General features: G+C 46.2%; 1 protein-coding gene across 2 annotated transcripts in view; it reads left to right on the top strand.

Moving 5' to 3' along the window:
- The first annotated feature begins 1,167 nt into the window (after positions 1–1,167).
- Positions 1,168–6,863, top strand: part of LOC138569489 (catechol O-methyltransferase-like) — a 399,903-nt gene continuing 394,207 nt past the window's right edge. Inside the window, exon 1 of one of the 2 annotated variants that reach the window (XM_069647500.1) lies at positions 1,168–1,409. The gene's annotated coding sequence lies outside the window, so the exon portion shown is untranslated. The remainder of the gene's footprint in view (positions 1,410–6,863) is intronic. The other variant, XM_069647505.1, reaches the window with a different exon arrangement.

Genomic DNA, 6,863 nt, shown 5'->3' with positions numbered 1-6,863 from the left:
GATCCTGCTTGGATTCTGTGTGATCAGGATAATAATTGCACAATGCAAGAAGACTGCAAAAAAAGCAGTAGGAATGAAGATTGTGATCGATGTTGAATTAGGAGTTGAGCCCAAAGAACCACCAGATGAAGAAATCATAGATTACGTCAAGGCCAGCATTTACGCACCTGAGGGAACGAAATTCCTGTATCCAGGACACCACAGGAAGTATGTTGGAAGGTGGATTTACTGCAGTCCTAGTGGACAATGCAGTCGTATGACCTGGAGTGTTGTTGAACATGTGAAATCAGCTGGATGCCTGAAAGGAGTTGTAAAGATATGGGTCCCAAAGAAGCATTTCTTCAGACGAGGATGCCTTGATGTGAAGGTTGATGACAGAGTGGTCGATGAATCGCCCAGAGGGCGGAGTGTAGAGGAAGAGCCAAGTACCCCCACCAAAAGCTCCACCCCCATGTTGCCTATATGCTGGGAACCGGAAATGGCTACACAAGCAGTGCCAGTGAGAATGCCTGTACCACAAAGAATCTTCGAGGTATCCATTGAGAAAACCCTACATGCATGCACGAAGAAGTAGTGCTTGTCTGGCTGGGGTGCCAGAGGAAGTGTGCATCTAAACGGGAAAGGAAATTGGTGACGTCATGCGAAGTAGGAACTGACACACCTAGAAGAGACATGCATGATAAGAAGATATAGAGCCTCATTAAGAGGCTTGTGCTCCCATAATAAAGGGGGCCGGTACATTTCTCCAACTCCTGGGTTGGAACGCCAGCACACTAGCATTCCCTCACTCATACATCCACACTCTCACCATCCAACATTCTCTCTGGCCTCATGCATTCCAGACTAGCTGGCATCAATCCATCCATCCATTCACTTCACAACACTTCTATCCATTGTAACATGGCCCCTATTAAAAAAAGACAGGCCTGTTGGCTTTGCAAATGCCTGTTTTATATTTGCGGCCACGATTCTAATGAATTTGATAACCAAATAAACCTCCTGCATCTATTCTGGCAGCTTTCGTTTCCAGGAACCATTTGCCAAACACGTCTTCCAGTCAGGCTTGTTTGTGTGTGAAGTGCAGAGGGTGGGGGGGGGGGGAGGCCGAGTGAGAGAGAGAAGGGGAGATTAGATGCGTTGAGTGAAAGAAAGTAGGATTAGTGCCTGGCGATTCCGTGTGCAGCTTCACAAGGACAAGGTCACTTGCCCCATCCGCAGCCGCTGCTCCCTTCACTGCCGAGGCCTCGCGGGGACCATCACCTCCTGCGCACTGGCCTGGCCTAGACTGGCCTCACCAACACTGGGAATACAACAAACGGAGTAGCCTTTTCATCCTCACCCCAAAAACTGCGTCCAAAACGGTTCGAGAGGGTTCCAGAGGGATAGGCAGGACTCCCTGAGAAGTGAAGGTAAGGTTAATTATTCGTCCTCAATTGTTTTAGAGACATCCCGAGATTACAGCATCTTGATCTGGACTGACCCCTGTGACAAAGGCATGTGGGGACGATTTGGGGACATGATGACAGTCAAACTGTCACTAGCCAGCCAGTGCACAAAATAAACACACTCGGATTTTCTAGACTGGCAACCTACAAGCATATATCAAAGAGACAGTGTCTATCCTATCGACCTCACGTGGCCTAGTGCCAGGATGGGGAGCTCATCCTTTCCAGCCCTGTGTTCAGAATGTGGTAAACAAACATTCCCAAAACGGGGAGAATCCAACTTGGGCTTGAGCCTGGTACAGATAGAGCGCGAGAGACCCCTGTCTCTAGCATTCTGTAATGCCTGCAGCCTGGGTACATAACATTAGGGTGGGAAGTGGAAAAAAGAAACTAGTGGTACTCTGGCTGCATCCAAAAAGGAGGGAGTGGGATGGGCGGACAGATTGCCGGGAGGTTGATATCGGGTGGGGTTGGGGGTAAGCTTACCGGCACTATTGTCACCGTACCGCTATACTACGAGTTGTGCTCGCGGGCCTCGCTCTGCCCGCCAGGTCAGACCTGGCGGGCAGTGCGGTACCCGCGAGCACAACTCGTGGATGCACCGGCACCGTTACAAACGGTGCCGGTGCATCCGAGCTCCCCATTCCCATTCAGCCCTATGGGGTTGAATGGGGATGGGGAGTCCCTTATTGCCGGCACCCTCGAATGGGCAATTACCGGGTCCGCCAAACTGGGCATGACCCGGTAATTTCCCATTCGCGGGTGCCGATAAAATCACGGGTTTGGCGGCAGCCGTGCGTGTGTTACAGGCACGGCTGCCACCAAACTCGTAAGGAGGCCGATAGAGTTTACGAACAAAAAACACAAATTGCGTAATAAAGCCACATGACAGCATGCAAATCCTTATAGCAACATGTTAAGCCAAAAGAATATTATTGTGTGTTTAATTTCACATCTTGAATGGTAAACTAGAAGTCCCAGACTGCAATATAATGCCAACCTGAAAAATCTAGTTGTCACTGTACTTTCAGTGATTTAAGACATGTTATTAAATAAATTGTGTAATAAACAAAGAAAGACTTGCAGATTCTTTGTCACACACTTCCAGCTCGTTGTTATGCATGATGTTCAAAACATTTCATTAGTGACTTAAAGCAACGATATTGTTTTGCATGTCGAGATAGTAGACATCATGGATATAAACTCATCTTCAAATGGGTGCTTTGAGTTGCCCACTTTAACGAGCACAGCTTTGCAAGGTATCTGGCGCTCTGCCAGCTCTTTGGGTTGGACATGTGCTGTCTTGCATATAAAAGGCTCTGCCACTGATAAAAGAGATGTGTTTGCAACCTGACGTTCTATATTTGGCTCCGGAGAAAGACAAAGCGCCAAGGACGCGTTGCGTGAGCCTTTGAACTAAAGTTACGCTCTGTGAAAATTGAAAGAACTACTGGTACGGCGTACCAATGCTTTATATTCCACTTCCATATCTGCATAGCATAAAAGGTGTATTTGCAGAGCGCTCGTTCATCCCCAGTGGGGCATCGTGGCGCTATTGACAGATAAGAGATGTTTATTGTTACCCAACTTCATGGTACTTAAGACCTCAGAATGAAGAAGGGCTGAGTGGAAGTGCTGCCTAAGTAGCACCCTCGGATACTGCAGAGTGTGTGATAAACCTGGCAGCCCTATGGCATATCCTATACCTGCCTCATTCATGTGAATGGAATTATCCTGGCATATTGACTAACCCCGAATGGGGGCGGCAGCATGGAACATTTCAGCAGTCCAGGTGCTGCTCAAATGTTGGCTGCTCCCCAATGATGCAACTGAAACTGATTTTTGTTTTGACTTCGTTCCCAGGAATTATGATATTTACTGGAGAAAGTGCTGTGCCCGAAACGAGTAGTCAAGCGTGTGTATTTATTATCTCCTTAATGTATGGACTGTTCTCTTGGGATGCGTTCAGGCAGAGGTCCAGCATCCTGCTGACTCGCTCCCCAGACTGCGCACGGTCTCCACGCCTGGATCAGCATTCCGTGATATTTACTAGTAGAGGAGCCTGATAGGCTTTAAATCTCCTAACACAATCTTAAAAACGAGTACATATTTTCTGACACATGATTTGTAACTGCTGCTTTATCAGCTGTCGACAGTGCATCTGATGGACACTGTTTCTGCTGCAGCTTTATGCAGCTAAATACATTTCTATATGGCACTTAATTTTCTGATTCTAGTAAACAGGAACTTGTTCATCTGTTTTCCTTAACCTTTTGACTGTCCCAGGACCCTGACTGCCACAGCCCAAAATTATATATTTTGGCAACGGTCCCTGGCACTTGGCGGTGGAGGGGGTGAGAGGTATAGGGGACATGGCGATTGCCCTATCCCCAAACAAAGGGCAAAATGCACGTTCTAATTACAAAATCTGTCTGTTTTTTCTCAGACGTTCCCTGCGACAACAAAACCCCAAGTGGCTGACCCCAACTCACCAAGAATTCCACTAGCACAAAGATAGCAGGAGCCTCTGATCGCCACACCTCAACACCTCAGCTTTTTCCTCTTGCCCTACCCTCTCTCGTCTCCAACTCCAACCCCATACTCTTGCCGAACCGAGCCTGAAGATGCCACAAACTTGGCAGAGGCCATGCTATGCAAGGCAGAGTTACATTCACTGCTCCAGATAAGATTCTGAAGTGGGAGTACAATACTCCCTAATTTTTCCAGGCGGCTGTACAATATGTTTTCGGGGAGTATAAAATGAAGTCATTTTCCCAGTGGGAGCATTTTATAAGCGAGTAAAAATATGTTTTAACTGTAAAACATACCTGTGTTTGTAGTATATACTTATTTGTGCCTAGTTTGTTAATGCACATTAAGAGAGATATTTTTTCATCTTCATATCAAACTAATAGTTTCTTCCTGTGGTACTAAGTGCACTACTGGTCCAAACCCATCCATGCAGCTGTGTGGGTGAAAACAAGGGCACTAGGTCCTATGTCTATTTCCTACTTTTTGTTGGGAGTATTTTTACTCCCTATTATTTATTTTTTGGGAGTATCTCCCTATTTTTAGGGAGTAAAAGTGGCTGATACACCCCTTATCTGTAGGGCGGGTTACATTACAATGACATACACCAGCACCCACTCAATTGGTGACCCCTCATTTCAGGGTGCCTCTGATTTGCTTCATAAATATATGGCAGAGGAGAGGCCAAAGGGGTACTTCTGCTTGCTATTATTTTGAGTGTTTCATTGCCCCTTTATTATGCAGGAAGGTTGTTCTAGTCCAGCACGGGGTAATTCGATCTAAGGGATTTTTCCGTCACGGAAAAGTCTGCAACGGAAAAGTTTGCATGGGAAATGTACGCACAACAAAAGGTTTGTACATTTCCCATGCGAACATACATTTCAAAACCCAACATACCTAGACCCACACCCACAACACACCCCCACCGACACCCCCAACATAACCAAACCCTTCTTACCTTCTAAAACGCCTTGTGTCCCTGCTGCGCCAGTTCCCTTTCACCTCCGTGATCGGGAACCGGCGCCGCAATTAACTTTTCTTTTTCTTTTTTTTTCCGGTCAGTTTCAGGGATTTCCCCCGCAACCTCCGCTCACTATACTATCAAGTATAGTGAGCGGGGGTTGCGGGGGCACCCCTCAGCCCCCGTTATTTTGTTTTTATTTTCTTTTTTTTGTCGGGTGTGCTGCAGGGGTATCCTCCACAACCCTCACTCAACATACTACACAGTATAGTGAGCGGGCTGTTGCAGGGGACAACCCCACAGCCCCCGTTTTTATTTTTGTTGTGAGGTGTGCTGCAGGGGTGTCCCCCGCAACCCCGCTCACTATACCTACCTTAAATGCATACCACCAGAGGTTCAAACTTTTGGTGTTCGGACCTTTGAGGGTATGCATTTTCGGACATTTTGATAGGTCGCACCTTTAGATTCGGACATTTCTTCCAATTCCCGTAATTCCAATGACATCTGGAAACAAATGGAGTGTCGGTTGATAGGGGGGAATGGATTATTGCAATGTTTACCCTTGCCAGTAAAGGTCATTTACTTCTAATTGCTATGGGACTCTCCCTGTCCTGCTTAAAAAAACTTGAGGGGGGTCGAGGTTTGCAGTGCACCATCTCAGTTGCCACTAATGGACACTCTTTGTGTAAGTGGTCGCAGAGTGGTCGTTCCGTGAAGGGGCATGGGAATGCCTCCTTATGCATCAATGCAGATGTTCCATATTAACGTTCAGGAAAGTCATGATTCTATTAAAGACACGGCGGTTCCTTCTATGTGCACATCTGGGGTGGCCTGAGTTACACACCAGTAAATCATAGAGCCACGTTTTCCTTGGTTTATTTTGGATTTATTTCAGTTGCTGTGTCAGGGAGCCGCAGCGGTTGAAGGCAGGACACAGTTTAGCCAGCCAAAGCATTGCTGCAATCTGTGCTTTAGGTCTGTTCCTCAAGCATCAAAGGCTGGCTTCGGGACACGCAGCCATGGACAGACTACGCAAGGGGGTGGGAAAAGGATAGAGCGGGAGAAAAGTCTCGGTCTCCTAGCAAAGAAAGGGAAACCTACTTTGGCTTCAAACTTCTTTGCTCTTTCAGCTGCAGAGGATGATGTTTGAACTTCCGGTCTTTTCTTGGATGGTGCAAATGGACAGAGAGGCCAAGGTCAAGTCTTCATTTTGCTAGAGGTTTTAACTCCATTGGAATTCAGCCCCCAAACCCATCCGTCCCATGAAAAAAAACATGTTTTTCATTTCAGGGTTGTAATTGTACGACACTTTTAATAACTTGCAAAAAGACAGGCAATCATTTGTGACATCTTTACATCTTGCATAATACAAGCAGCAGACCTGTGTAAACAATGGCTACATGCGTGTTACCTCACATGGTTTCTTCTGTTGTGTGTCTTTAGTTCTGGAAAGCTACAGCTTTAAAACCCAGAGGTTATTTTTTGGCTCGCGTAATTTTGTTTTCTTTGCATATTTTTTTCATTGATTTGCATTCTGGTATTTTTAGTACAAATAAATGTACACATCGTTTTGCGTAACATATTTCGATAAGGGCTTATTTTTTTGTTAGTTTAGGTTGGTATGTTATGTGGAGTATGCCATTCAAGTCATTCATATTAACACCATTAAAGGAAAACCGTAGCATATATGTGTATGATATGATATGATGTGGCATTTATAACGCGCCTATACACAAGTGTTTCAAGGCGCAACGAGGCAAGGGAGGGGGCACAAAGAGAGGACAGACAACGATCCTACTAGGCCAGGTGTCATTCAGATTGCGCAAGTGCATGGTAAGGGGGAAGGAGAGAGTGCGGGGGGCAAGGGGGAAGGGACGGTGCAGTACATGGGAGTAGAGTAATAACAATAAGTAAGTAACGACAAGCAG

This window comes from Ambystoma mexicanum, chromosome 2q, assembly GCF_040938575.1.
Source record: "Ambystoma mexicanum isolate Mex_15411 chromosome 2q, UKY_AmexF1_1, whole genome shotgun sequence".
NCBI classification, from domain to species: domain Eukaryota; kingdom Metazoa; phylum Chordata; class Amphibia; order Caudata; family Ambystomatidae; genus Ambystoma; species Ambystoma mexicanum.
Note: the sequence above shows the minus strand (reverse complement) of the source record. Positions and strands in the feature narration are given on the sequence as shown.